The sequence below is a fragment of the Lipotes vexillifer genome, unplaced genomic scaffold (assembly GCF_000442215.2).
Source record: "Lipotes vexillifer unplaced genomic scaffold, Lipotes_vexillifer_v1.1 scaffold654, whole genome shotgun sequence".
Lineage (NCBI taxonomy): Eukaryota > Metazoa > Chordata > Mammalia > Artiodactyla > Lipotidae > Lipotes > Lipotes vexillifer.
The window spans coordinates 256,988-273,334 of record NW_006773486.1 but is presented as its reverse complement, the minus strand read 5'-3'; positions in this window follow the sequence as shown (position 1 = coordinate 273,334).

The following is a 16,347-nucleotide window of genomic DNA, read 5'->3' as shown; positions in this document are numbered from 1 at the left end:
TGTACAATCAATCTCCTTAGGCATATAATATGTGTTAATGGTCCATATGTTTATTGATATTGAATAAAATAATCTGTGTGCATTTCTGCCTTAACTGTTTCTATGAAGTAAGTGAATGAAATGGTTCAGACACAAATATGACAAAACAGGAAAATAATCCGTAGGTTAATAGCTTTAGCAGGTAGGAAAAAAACTGCCACCACTAGTAAGGAGCATGATGTACAATGTCGTGGTTTTCTTTGCAAGTTTTTATGCTTTGCTTGTGAAACCAGCTAAGATTGGTGTTTTTTGTAAAAGTTGCTGTTTGATAACTTGATCTGTTTAAACTTCCTCCATGGGGTAAGTTTTGGTGAATTTTATCTTTCTAGAAAGTCCATATCATCCAAAATTTAAAATATATCTTCATAAATAATATATTATATGGGAAGAAATGGTGAGTGTTGATGAAGATATATTTAAGGGGAAAAAAAAAGAATTGCTGAGAGTACTTACCTGACAGTCTTCAGTTACAAGACATGTTGTCTGTGAGATTGGATGGGATAGGGAGTTGAGGAAAATAAAGCTTTGAAATGGCTATTGATTAAAATAAGAGGAATGAAATAGGTTTGCTAAATAGTAGTGGCTCCTCTGAGATTGGATCAGAATATTCTCTTTGAAATGTCTTTCACTTTTATCTAAAACTATCCAAATTCTACATTTGTGTTTAACCATTTCAGTCACTCCTCCACCATAAAATAACCAGGTCATATTTCTTATTTTCCTCAATTTCCAGTTTCTGTCCAATTAGTTCAAATAACTCTATAATGGAGGAATTTTTAAGGACCCATATTTTCTACAATTTATCAGAGTCTGAGATTAACATATACACACTACTATATATAAAGTAGATAACCAAAAAGGACCTACTGTATAGAACAGTATTATTCTGTAATAACCTACATGGGAAAAGAATCTGGAAAAAGAATGGATATATGTATATGTATAACTTAATCACTTTGTTGTACAACTGAAACTAACACAGCACTGTAAATCTACTATACTCCAATATAAAATAAAAATTAAATTTAAAAAGAAGTTGCAGTTGATTAAATATTATATTATAAACTTCTTTTACATTTTTGACCCCACCAAGGACAGCATTTCATTGATTTCTACATCCATTTCACTGTCCCTAATACCACTTCCCTCCTCACTCAGCTTTGACTCTGTGTACTTTCATTGCAATCATGCCTTTGCAATCATCCTCAATAATTTTGTCTACCTTTCTCTCTATCATACTCAACTGGAAAAATTCCAACTCAAATTCAATTCTCCATATGTAAGTATGGTCAAAACATATATACATGTGTGTATCCACACATATGCACACACACACCAGTACAGCTATCTGTCATTTTAAATCAGGATCACTAGTATCAAGTAAAATTTTAGTCATGATAGGAATTCTTCTGCATTGTCTAAAAGCCCAGTGCTTCCAATCCTTATTAGTCAAAATAATTTAGGTTATTCTCTGTTAATAAGCACCTCCTAACCTTCAATGTAAGCATACAAACAATAGTTTACTTCTCACTCACTCAAAATATTTAGCAAGACTGGGAAGCTTTCCTAGGCAGCTGTTGGCTAGGTGATGGCTCAGCAGCGTTCATCTCTCACAACATCTTAGGATTCCACAATTGCAGGGTTAGGGGAAAAGTTCTTTGGGAGATCTATCTCACACAATCGTTTGCCTGAGAAACAATTTACTGTCTGAGACAGATTTTCCAAAGAGAAACACATTTAAATGGCAAAAATGAATCAAATGATGACATGTAACCTCAAGATAGAAGTGAAATTGTTGCAGTATACAGGCACCATATTTCTCAAACAAAAATGTTCTTACCAGTAAAAAGGTAAATATGTGAGCTGATGGATGTGTTAAGTAAATTGATGGGGGGAATCCTTTCACAATGTAGACATATATCAAATCATCATTTATATACTTTAATTATCTTATAATTTTATCTGTCAATTATACCTCAACAAAGCTGTAAAAAGAATGCAGGATTGCCAGTTAAATTTTATTTTCAGGTTAAAAAAGAATAATTTTAATATATGTCCCATGAAATATTTTGGAAAATACTTATATTAAAATATTATTCACTGTTTATCTGAATTTTAATTGGGTGTCTTGAATATTATCTGGCAACCCTACACCCGAGTACCCAAAAGGAAAACTGCAAAATATTAGTAAGCAGTGCTATGTATACCATCCCAAACTTTTCATATCAGAAGCCATATAAAAAAAATCACAGTATCTGCTACTGGAGCCCCATTTGAGCCTGTTCAAGACAACAGGTGACCGGCCCTGGGGTTTCAGGTGTCCCAAGTCCTGGCCTAGTCAACTTGAGAGATGAAGTGAATAATAACATCATTAGGAAAGTTCTACCCTAAACTATTCCTTCTACCAAATCTGAAAGTGTTAAATTTCGTAGTTACATAACAGTTGGTTATCCATTCATTGGTTGATGGACATTTTTCTGATACTTAAATTTTGTTATTAAACAATGCCAGATAATGAACTTCAAAGTGGCTAACTTTAATAAAGTAAGTAGTCAGATATCTTCTAATTAACCAAATAGACAAAGTAGAGCTGTGTAAAATCTCTGACCCTAGGGTCTGGGTGTCTATAATTTCTTTTTAAAGTTTATGTCAGAGTGATAACCACTGAACTAAACAGATCTTAAAATATGTTGTTTTACATACTCTTCAGTTCACCAACCTAGATTCAAATGATGCAAAAAATCACTTTTTAGAAACAGAGGTCAAAAGAAATTCTCCTTTTGAATCATCCCTTTTTCTCTCTGCATACCAGCATTAATGCTTTAAGGAAGTACTACTCTCAGTTTCAAGTGTCTGGTTGTTTATCAGGACTAGATAAACAGTTTAGGAGTCCATTGACAGTTGAGAAGTCTAGCCTAGGAGCAGTAGTGAGCTCCAGGGATTATTTTGTCCTTGGTTGTTTTTCCAAACAATATAGCTCAGAATTGTGTATGTAATGCGAACACTAAATTCTTGATGAAAGAATGACTGAAAGTGAAATATATCTAAATATAGTATATTCGTCAATACCTTCCTTAGAAAATTGATCCTCTAGGTCTTTTACCATTCTAGTAATTGAAACAATAGCTTCCAAATAATTCTTTGCATTCAAATATGATACTTTAAGTGGAAAAAAAATCTCTAATATATGATTCAAACTCGCTCATATTTTATGTGTCTAATACAAAATCTGGGTGCCCTATCTTCCTTTTCAAACCTCACCAATCCATTTTTTTGATTATGTTACTGAGAGAAGACAGCAAAAAAAATATTAAAATATTTTTAAACATTTTGCTTTTGTGATGACAGACTATACAAATATGCAGCAAAGTAAATACCTTTGAGTCAAATCAGGCCCACATTTTATTGTCACACACACAAAAAAAACAACTTGCCATCTGCATAACCATTACAAAATATTTAAAATATCCCACTTCTGGCATATGCCGAATTCGTATACAATTCTGTTTCACATAAATATGTTACCTGGAAACAAACATGTCTAAAAGAATATGAATTGGTATCTCATGGCACTCAGTATATTTGAGTATAAATCTGAGAAGGGATTATCACAGAGCAGTTAGTTATGGTGAAAAAAAACAGATGAAAAAGTTAATATTCACAGTACTATTATTTAACTCTCTCTACATAAACCTTTTCAATGCAAACATTTTGAGCGATTCATAAATTCCTACTAATTCATAAATTAGTAGGAATTCTATCCTTACTAATGATTACTTTTAGATAAATACCCCCCCACACACACAAACTCCTTCTTGGATACCTTTTTTGATTTCTACATGTAGCTATAAGGAGAAGTATCTACCATCAAGGCTGTGTAAAAATCATTCATTTTCTCAAAGATACATCAGGATGGCCATGTGAAAAATTGACAGTATAGATAATAGAAATACCTATGAAATAGACATTTATTTTAGGATACTTTTCATTTTTATGTTATTAGGAAACAAAATCTATCACATGTCATTTTATTGCCTGTAGTAATCTAAATATCCAATTTTACTCTCTTACAGGTTGTAAAATGAAGAATTGGAACTGAATTAAAATCAATATCTGTTTGACTCCAAAGTCTTCCTCTTTCCCATCCACCAAAACCCCTAACAGGAAAATGCATTACAGTTACATTATTAGAACTTGGTTTTTAAAAATGTTAAACTTGTTAGAACTTGGTTTTTAAAAATGTTGAAAAGCATGCCCACATGCATCTTGTTTTCAAGATTCATGGATTTAAATTAAGATAATCAGGATTCGGTTTGTCCCTTAGTGTTACTTTAAATGCAGATGCAGATCTCATTCTCTAGAACTGAATTAATTCATAGTGTTTTGGAATAAACATTTACTGTTAAAGACTTTTAAAATATTTTCTCCCAAGACCTCTAAAAGATATTAAATTTCACTTGAAACTAAGAGAGATTCAATAGTTGAATGGAACCAGCCAATGGTAATATTATCATGGATACACTAAGTACTATATGGTTCTAAGACTAGTAAACACTTTAAATGCTTACTTTTACTGGATATTGGTGACTGGAGAATCATTGACATTTTAGCACTTTGAAAATTATTAGGGTATTATTTGGATATACCTTGATTAGCAGAGGCCAAGATTTTGTTGTTGTTGTTTTTAAACCAAAACTCTTCTAAATAATCTGGATTTAGAAACCCGTGTTCATATTTCAGTTATTGCTAGATACACTCATTTATTCTTTCAAGGATGGTGAGAACTGTCCTAAGTCTAGGTGGGTGGGGTATTATCTGTGCTTTGTCTACTGGTTTGACCTTTGACCACACAGGCAACACACTCACACACTGTTCCTTACTTTGTGGGTACATATAGTACTACTCATCTAGAGAGCCAATAATACCAATTATTCCTTTGAGTGGAGTCTTTGGCAGAATATGGCACAATGCAATTTGACTGACATGTTTCCTTTTTTAATTATATATTTTATAAAATTTTTCATTTCAAATAAACTGGTTCTATGAAAGGATTACCAAAGAGAGTCTTTTGCAATAATAAATCTATTTGAAAAACTTAGGTGATGCCACACATATAATCAACTGTAATACAAAGATTATAAGAGCAAAATCATAGTCATTTGAATGCATGTTTACAAGAGAATTTCAAAACAATATGGCATGAAAAATTTCAGCATGTAGAATAAGCTTAATTCCTATTCTTGTATCTGGTTTTATCAAATTGAAAACATTGTGTGTGTTTGTTAATGTGTATGTCCTATAGGATGAATTCAAAAGTATACTATAAAAATATTCAGCATGTCTAATTAAAAATTGCTAACATTTACTGAGCATTTACTTTGTGCTAGGCAAGAAACAAGTAGGACAAAGAAAAATATTTTATTTTCTCAAAACTGATGCTTACAGAAGAGCAACATGGTAGTCTCACTGCTAGTAAACGTTAAAGTGGAGATTCCAATCAAAAGCTCTTTTACTTCAAAGTCTAATGTATCAACATTATATTATATATTTTTTCAAAAAAAACTGCTGGAACTAATAATCTGAATATTAAATATTATTTACAAAAAAAACAAAAGACTCAGATAAAAATTATAGACACTATATGTATATCTGCCACTATAAATAATAATAGTCAGCCGAGACATAGTATTAAAGCAAAAATAATCTCATTTCCTTTAACCCAGAAATATGCTTACTTCTTCTGACTTATAGAATTCTAAATGTAAATCACTAAATCATCTAATCTGTACTTTGGACAAATATATAAATGATTCATTAAATAAAAATTTATCTATAAGTAATAATCATTATTTATAACTTCTGCATGCTAATTAGCATTTCCAAATTTTGTATTTATGATGAATCTTAAAAATATTCAGGGAGTTTATCAAATGAGTTTACCAGATCCTCTCATATATTTTAATATTTTGAAAGGAACTCTCATTAGATCCTCTTTTTTCCCCCAAATAAAAATATGTATTTTTTTTCTTTTACTTATGGGGCCTGGAACAATTATGGAAAATACTCCACATTGTGAGGTTGAATTTATTTAATTCGATCACACACCACTATAAGGGAGTATTTTTTATCCCTGGGCACCCAGTTGTCACTACCTTCCATTTATTCCCATTGCCTAAATGTCCAGACCATTCATGTTCCCAAATGCATGCTCTGTTGTCCTCTTATTGCTGCCTTGCTCCATATAGTCCCAATATTCCATTATACTCACTTTCACTCTCAATGATTTATAGGAATCAACAATAGAAATCACTTAGCAATCTATTACTTAAATTCACTTGCCAGTGTCAAAGAAGTGAGTAGTGATAGAATCTAAGCACCTAGCTTCTAGCCTGTATTTACATAAACTTAGTAATCAATTTACAAGTATAAATATATGAATAAGTACATCTGCTCTTCTGTAGCTATCTCATGAATCTAACATTTCAACAGTATGAGAGATTATAGGGGGAGGTAGTTTAGTCAAAAAATGCTCCTGTTTATTGAAGACTATTGATAGTGATGAAGAGAAAGAAAGGTGTTAGGTATTTCCGATTCTCCCCATGTTCCAAGATAAAGCATAATTTTTTCACTTCTAATATACTGGTATTAATTAGTTCAGGCAAAATACCATGGACTCAGTGGCTTAAACAAACATGTATTTCTCACAGTTCTGTAAGGTAGAAGTCTGAAAACAGTATCGCTTCTTATGAAGGCACTAACCTCATCATGAGGACCCCGCTCACATGACCTTATCTAAATTACCTCCCAAAGGTCCCATCTCCAGATACCATCATATTGTGGGTTAGAGCTTAAACATATGGATTGGGGGAGGGGGACGAAATTCAACCATAGGATCCCTCTATTAAATGCAACTTTATTCAATGTCTCTCTACTTTGCTTGCACTCACAGCTAATCTAATGGAACAAACAAGTCATCACTGAGCTTCATGCTCATCCATAAGCTTAATTCCATCAGGCCTAAGGAACTTAGTACAATTCCATCAATCAGTGGAGAATAAAGCCTCATTTCAGAGGGAGAAGCTGGCCTGGGTTTCACCTGTGTAGCAATGTCTACCTCTACTCTTGCCTTTAACACCCAACAATTAGATGTTCCCAAATCACCTGGACTCTGCCTTGGCCTCTGCACTCAATTCAACCAGTTCAACTTTTTACCAGTCATGGATGACTAACAAATTAACTGTTTCAATAAACTGTTTTAAAATTGTTTTAAATTCCATTCTTTAAACAAGAGATACACAACGCTAGTTATATACCAAAACTTCCAATAGTGCTTTTGAAAAGTGAGAGTGTTCACAATCTAGCCCAGAGATTTCAGTTCAAGAGGATTGAGGTAGGGTTCAAGTATCTAGGTAAATTTAAAAGGATCACAGATGATTGTAATGACAACCAGGCTTGAAAACTTTCTAATCTTTGAACTGAAACCCCAAACCACATTTGTATCTTTTGGTCTCACTAGACAATCTTGGTCTGGAGAAACACACACCACATATGTATATATTGTTGTTTTGTTTTGTTAATTGTAAACTGAGAGATTGATAGTTCAGTCTTAAAAGAATAAAGTTGCAACTTCTGCTCTAATTCCATGCCTGGCTCCACGATTTTTATTGTTTGGGAGATCTTGATTGTAGAACTCTTTATTAATCATTAACTTTCTTATGCAGATGTGGAATATTTTTATGACTTGGTTACCTTAAATTTCCCCTTCCTTTCCATGCTTCATTAAGTCACCCATCACTACATAAGAACTTTAAGAATCATGTTCTTTAGTTTCTCAAATAACCAATTCCTGCCATTCTTCTTTAGTGATGTTTATCTTGAAGTGTGGTTTAACTTGATTCTTCATCCTGCCCTTCCTCAACAGAGTATCAAGAACATTAAGTCTGTCAGCTTTTCTCAATTCTCTATGTTCTACACCCAAACGTCTTCCAAGTAACCTTTAAGCAACTTTTCAATTTAAAATAGAAATTAGAACTAAAAGTATATATATATATTGTAGTATATTTGCTTTATAATGTTGTGTTAGATTCTGCTGTAAAGCAAAGTGAATCAGCTATATGTATACATATACCCCCTCTTTTTCGGATTTCCTTCCCATTTAGGTCATCACAGAGCATCGAGTAGAGTTCCCTGAGCTATACAGTAGGTTCTATTAGTTATCGACTTTATACATAGTGGTGTATATATGTCAATCCCAATCTCCTGATTCATCCCACCTTCCCTCCCCCCCACCCCATTATCCATACGTCCATTCTCTACATCTGTTTCTATTTCTGCTTTGCAAATAAGTTCATCTGTATCATTTTTATAGATTCCACATATAAGCAATATTATACTATATTCATTTTTCTCTTTTTGACTTCACTCTGTATGACAGGCTCAAGGTCCATCCACATATCTGCAAATGACCCAATTTTGTTCCTTTTTATGGATGAGTAATATTCCATTGTATATATGTGTCACATCTTTATCCATTCATCCATCAATGGACATTTAGGTTGCTTCCATGTCCTGGTTATTGTAAATAGTGCTGCAATGAACATTGGGGTACATGTGTCTTTTGGAATTATGGTTCCCTCTGGGTATATGCCCAGGAGTGGGATTGCTAGGTCATATGGTAGTTCTATTTTTAGTTTTTTAAGGAACCTCCATACTGTCCTCCATAGTGCCTGTATCAATTTACATTCCCACCAACAGTGTAAGAGGGTTCCCTTTTCTCCACACCCTCTCCAACATTTATTGTTTGTAGACTTTTTGATGATGGCCATTCTGACTGGCATGAGGTGATACCTCATTGTAATTTTGATTTGCATTTCTCTAATAATTAGTGATGTTGAGCATCCTTTCATGTGTTTGTTGGCCATCTGTATATCTTCTTGGGAGAAATGTCTATTTAGGTCTTCTGCCCATTTTTTGATTGGGTTTTTTGTTTTTTTGATATTGAGCTGCATGAGCTGTTTGTATATTTTGGAGATTAATCCCTTGTCAATTGCTTCATTTGCAAATATTTTCTCCTATTCTGAGGGTTGTCTTTTCATCTCGTTTATGCTTAGGGTTAAATGTTTGATTCAGCAGAGTCAAATAAAAAAATATTTTAGCTATTTCTGTGAAGTTTTCAAAATAGGCAGCTAATTCGGATGTAGTAAAAAATAGTACACATATAAATGCTTGTGCTAGATTACATTTGTTTTTAGGGTTTATTTAATTCCAGTAGGGTCTAAATATACAGACCTGCTCTGTATATTTAGTTGTTAAAGACAACTAAGTTCTACCAGAGCCATCTGTATATAAGATGGCTCTGGTAGAACTTAGTTTTCTTTAACTTCATTTGAAACAATTTTGTTAGATTGTATGTGATAGCTGTCACGTTAGTGTGCATTTATAAAAAGACTTGCAAAACTGGTGAATTTTTGTGTTGCCATTTTAATATTGAAGATGGAAGAAAAAACCCAACATTTTTGGCATATTATGTTTTATTATTTCAAGAAAGGTAAAAACGCAACCGAAACACAAAAAGAGATTTGTGCAGTGTATGGAGAAGGTGCTGTAACTGAGCGAACGTGTCAAAAGTGCTTTGTGAAATTTTGTGCTGGAGATTTCTCGCTGGACGATGCTCCACGGTCAGGTAGACCAGTTCAGGTTGAGAGCGATCAAATTGAGACATGAATTGAGAACAATCAATGTTATACCATGTGGGAGATAGCCGACATACTCAAAATTCTCAAGCTTTGAAAATCAATTGCACCAGCTTGGTTATGTTCATTACTTTGATGTTTGGGTTCTACATAAATTAAACAAAAAAAACCTTGACCATATTTCCACATGTAATTCTCTACTGAAACGTAATGAAAACGTTCTGTTCTTAAAAAAAATTGTGACAGGTGATGAAAAGTGGCTACTGTACAATAATGTGGAATGGAAGAGATTGTGAGCCAAGTGAAATGAACAACCACCAACCATACCAAAGGCCGGTCTTCATCCAAAGGTGATGTTGTGTACATGGTGGGATTGGAAGGGAGTCCTCTATTATGAGCTCCTTCTGGAAAATGTAACGATTAATTCCAACAAGTTCTGCTCCCAATTAGACCAAATGAAAGCAGCACTTGATGAAAAGCGTCCAGGATTAGCCAACAGAAAACCCATAATCTTCCATCAGGATAATGCAAGACTGCATGTTTCTTTGATGACCAGGCAAAAACTGTTACCAGCTTGGCTGGGAAGTTCTGATTCACCCCACGTATTCAGCAGACATTGCGTCTTTGGATTTCCATTTATTTAGATCTTTACAAAATTCTCTTAATAGAAAAAATTTCAATTCCCTGGAAGCCTGTAAAAGGCACCTGGAACAGTTCTTCGCTCAAAAAGATAAAAAGTTTTGGGAAAATGGAATTATGATGTTGCCTGAAAAATGGCAGAAGGTAGTGGAACAAAAGGGTAAATACACTGTTCAATAAAGTTCTTGGTGAAAATGAAAAATGTGTCTTTTATTTTTACTTAAAAACCTAAGGTACTTTTTGACCAACCCAGTATTTATATTTAAATGGAGATTATATTATGAGGAATTGGCTCACATGAATATGGACACTGAAAAGTCCTACAATCTGTAAGCCAGAGACTCAGGAAAGCCAGTGGTGTAATTTAGTCCAAGTCTGAAGGCCTCAGAACAGGGGAGCTAATGGTTTAAAATCCAGCTGGAGAAGATGAAATGAGGTTTCAACTCAAGCAGGCTGGCAGGAGGCAAAAAAGGGTAATTCTTCCTTCCTCTGTCTTTTGTTCTATTTAGGCCCTCAATTGATTGGATGATATTCACCCACACTGGGGAGGGCAATATACTCCACTGATCAACCAACACAGCTGCTAATCTCACCCAGAACCATCTTCACAGACACACTTCAAAATAATGTTTAATCTGGGCACACTGTAGCCAGTTGACACATAGAATTAATCGTCATGAATATCATCATCTAACTGGGAAGTTATGAGAGATTGAGCTCTCTGTTATACTGCTGGTGGGTATGCTACATTAAACGATGCCTATGAGGGAAATTCAAAATATCTAGAAAAATTGCATACGGATGAATTTATCCTTTGACAATCCTACTACCAAGAATCAGAAAATATACTGGCAAAATTTGAAATAATTTAGGACCAAGATTATCCATTATAGTATTTATATAAATAGCAAAAGATTAAAATGAATGCAGTGTTCATTAGTATAAGCCTGATTGAATAAACTATAATAGCACATCCACTGAATGGGACTGTAAATATCATAAAGTGATAGAAAATGATAAATTCTTTATATTCTCTCATGAAATAATTTTCAGGATTCACTTTTAAATTAATAAAAGTATGGTACAGAAGATAGTTGCAGTATTACACCATTTGCATATCCCTTTACTTTTATACAAAATATTTATATACCCACATAAATATAAATGCATATATATGTACATTTGCTTATATTTGTCACAGGAAATAGTGACAGTGGGGAAAGAAAAGCTGGGAACAATAGAGAATAAATGGATATGACAGAGAGTAAAGAAAGAGTTGTCTAAATATGTCATTATGTAGTTAAATTTGAAAACATAGTTTCAGAAGATATATTCAAAAAGTAAAATTAAATTAAAAAGCAATGGCTGAAAATTACAAAACAAACCGAAACAAAAAACCTAAGTTTTTATCAAGTTGGTGACATATCCAATTTGAGAATGATTATTTCAAGTGGTTTTGGAGTATTTACAGTATTTTGTATGTACATTTGTTGTTAGAATATATTCTACAGAAAGAAAAAAAACGATGAAAAACATCTTAAACTTCATGCGGCAGTCTAAATATTACCTAGTGTTGGGATTATTATGTTAAATGTCCATGCATATGTGGATAACTGAACATACAGAAAATTTCAACTGAAAAATTAGTTAAAATATCCAATACTTAAATAATCTTAGTGTATACGTACATTAATGCTGGTTTTTATTTTGAGTATTTACCTCTCTATATTTTCATATTAACTAGAATATAAACTGTAAAGTATGTTTCTATTTTTATACTCAGGTATGAAGAATAACTGTTATTTTAAGATATGAAGAGACTAATTAATCTAAAGTTATATTTAGATACATGAAATACCTAGCAAATTAAGCTGCGTAATGCATTGCTTTACAAATAAAAAGCACGGAACTTTATATTGGCATGTATATATGTAATATGCTTATGTACCTTTATTATTACGTTGTAATAACTTAGAAACAAAGCATATTTTCAAAATGTAAACAATTTTGAATTTCATCATCTAATTAGAGTGTGTGTGTGTGTATAAACTGATATATAATTACACTGCGTGAGGTGACATAACGTGTGTATGTCCTTACAGAGAGAGGGTCATTTTATTTTAATCTCTCAATGATAATTTGGATTTTTCCAAAGTTGAATTCTTTGACAGTTTTCTCTTGCTAAATGTGTTTTCTTTTTTTTTTTTTTCCTTTGCTCTAATGTCCTGGCTCTCCTCTTATGCGATTCTCTTTGCATTGACAGATATATCCCCTAGGAATCTTGGGAGGAGGGTAAATGTGTTTAGTGATATATGACATTGTAAAATTCAACAACTTGTACTATTGCTCATATGACTGACATAGTCTGAACAATAGCATGAAGAAGTTGAATCACTGAAGACATGCCTTTTCTGACAATTATTTTCTCTTTCAAAATGTGATTTTTTTCTTTACAATAAAAAAAAATCGATTCTGTATAATGATTAGACTTTCATCATTGTAATGCTTGGCCACTTGTGTAATTGCTATTTGAGTCTAATAAATTTTTAGTTGTACAAGTACTTCAAAGATTTTTAATAAAACCCCACTATTGATAAAATACAAACATTTGAACATCTCTTCAATTTCTTTCACTTTATAAAGATAAAACATACATATTTTTTAAAAAAGTCATTGAAGGCATATTTTTAAAAATTATAAGTCAGAAAAAGTTTCTCTGACCTACTCTCCAATTCTGTTCCATAGAGGCAATTTCTTATACTTTTTTAAGACATTTCTTCTCATATCTACACTAAATAGCATGCACAGACTCATTACTGGATAACTCAATCTTAGAATTTACCAATTTATTTTCTATTAATTGGATGGAGATTTAGTCATCTTAAGCTCCTGCTAATAAACTCCCATTAAAACATCTTAAGTATTAAAAAATTATATATATAAATTGTGTACATATATATTAACAGGCTTATCCATCCATTTTGGAAATGCTTTAAAAATTATTTTATATAAGTTATAGTAAATATAAGATACAATTAGAAAAATACTATTTCATAAGATTTTCAAAGACATTTGAGACGTGGCTTTCTACTAATTATTTAGCTTAACTAAAAAATTCCTCTTTAAAGCAACTGGCCAGATGAAGTTCCTTTAAAAATTTTTTTCTAGAAGAATGCTTCAGGCAAAATGATTTTACTGACATAAAGCACTGACAGTGCACCGACTCATACATAGACTTACAGTCTTTGCACAGAGTCATTGTACTCTGCAAAGAGAGATTTCTAATCCTTTAATCTTTCCTTGTGTGTTCTTAAATTGCAATTTAAATCTATCTTTGCAAATTCTAGAAAATTTATTTTGGCTTTGCATAATTCATTACTGACAAAAATATCATTTAGCATACTTAGTATGCCTCCAACGAGGAGAAAGTTTTGAAGTTTTCATTGCACTCAATCGGAATACAATTTAGGTTAAAATTATTTTTCACTAGAGCAGTATTTAAACATTTGATTCACACTTGATTAATATCTTTCATTACAGGCACCAACTTTGGGAGGTGAGTTAAAATGAGTGAAACTGACTACTTAAATATGACACTGAAAATGCAGGTGGATAATAAAATGAAAACATCAAAATTTGTGGGATGTTGCAAAAACAATGTTTAGTGGGAAATTAGTAGATTTGAGTGTTTGCATTAGAAATGAAACAAAAGTTAAAATCATTTCTCTAAGCATACACATTAATAAGCTACTCAGATTCCCTAAGAAGTCTTCTTGGAATGCCCAAAGATATCTTTCATTCTATTTCATTAAGTAGAAAATGGTGACATAACCACACCTAGATCCAAGGAAGTTTAGAAAATAAAACGTCTAGCCTGACACAGGTCTACCATAAATACAATTGAGATTTCTTGTGAAAGGAGAAGCGGGAAATGCCACACAGCTAAATATAGAGATTATACCTAAGGCTCTCCTTTTTAGTAGCCCAAGAAATGACCCTGTCCACATACATCTATATTCTCCTAGGCAGAAATAAAATTAAAAATTGAAACTGACAGCATTCTTTGAGGGATGATTTAGGCCAAACTACAGCCTGAAAAATATGTGAAGGAAAGAAGAAAAGGATAATAATATCTATTTTGTCTTGTTTAAAACTAATTCATTTAATCCACAAGTATATGGAATGCCCACCTCATGACAAATCCTAGTTTACATATCAAGAATACAGAGATAAATAAGACAGACAAGGTCCCTACTTATAAGGAACTTATATTATGCTGAGGAGGCATACACTAAAAATAAAGAATAATAATATACTATAAGTACCAGGAAGAAAATAAAACAGGGTGGGATAGGGTAGCAAGTAGGGATACCTTTTGGTGGATGTTAAAGACAATCTTTCTGAGGAGGTGGCATTTGAGCTGAGAATGGAATTAGTTAATGACAATGATTGTGTATCTCCAAATTATTCTTTATTAATAGCTACTGGAGTCATTTATTTTACATACTGTGTACTAGCTCTCTAGATATAGATACAACTTATAGTTGCCTTACACTTTAAATTAATCAGCAGTATCATCAATGATACTTAAATTATTTAAATTACTTAACATCCCTGAATGTTTCCTATCTTAAAAAGGGATAATTCATCCAACCCTGTAAAGCAGAGAGGTTTGGTCAACTAATATTTGAGAATGGAACCAAGAATACTCAATAGAGAAAACACAGTTTTTTTAGTAAATGGTGCTGGAAAGATTGGATATTCACATGTAAAAGAATGAAACTAGACACCTACCTTACACCATTCATAAAAACTAACTCAAAATGGATTAAAAGTTAAATATAAGACCTGAAACCATAAAACTCCTAGAAGAAAACATAAAAAAAAAAAAAATCTTTGACACGAGTCTTAGCACTGATTTTTTTGTATGTGACACCTAAAGCACAAGCAACAAATTATTTTTTTTTAAAGTGGAATCACATCACTAAAAATCTTCTTCACAGTAAAATTAAAAAAATAAAAATAAAAAGGCAGTCTACAGAATGGGAGAATATATTTGCAAATCATATACCAGGTATAGAGTTAATATCCAAAATATATGAAGACCTCATACAACTCAATGGCTAAAAATTCCAAAGTCATAAGGTGGGCATTACATATAGCTGTGGATTAAATGAATTAGTTTTAAATGAGACAAAATAGATATTATTATCTATTGGTTATCATCAAAAAGACAAGAGATAACAAATGCTGGAGAAGATGTGTAGAAAATTGAACTCTTGTGCACTGTTGGTGGGAATGTAAATTTGTACAGCCACTATAAAAACAGTTTGGAAGTTCCTCTAAAAGTTAAAAATAGAACTACCATATTATTCAGCAATTCTACTTCTGGGTATATAGTTGAAGGAAACAAATCAGTATATCGAAGATATATCTTCACCCTCTTGTTGACTGCAGCATTATTTACAATAGCCAAGACATGTAAAGCACCTAAGTGTCCATCAACAAATGAATGAATAAAGAAGTGATATGTATGTGTGTGTGTGTGTGTGTATACACACAAAATGGAATATTATTTTGCCATAAAAAGAAGGAAGTCCTGCCATTTGTGACAACATGGATGGACCTTGAGGGCATTATGTTAAGTGAAATATGTCAAAGAGAAAGACAAATACTGTATGATCTCACATGTGAAGCCTAAAAAACAAAAACAAAAACAAAAACAAACAAACAAACAAAAACCTCATTAAGGAAAGAGATCAGATTTGTGGTTACCAGAGACAGGGAATGGAGGGTGCATGGAAGAATTGGGTGAAGGTGTTCAAAAGGTATAAATTATAAGATAAATAAGTATTGGGAATGTAATATACAACATGATGACCATAGTTAACACTGCTGTATGGTATATTTGAAAGTTGTTAAGAGAGTAAATCCTAAATGTTCTTATCACAAGAAAAAAAACAGGTTTGAAGTTAAT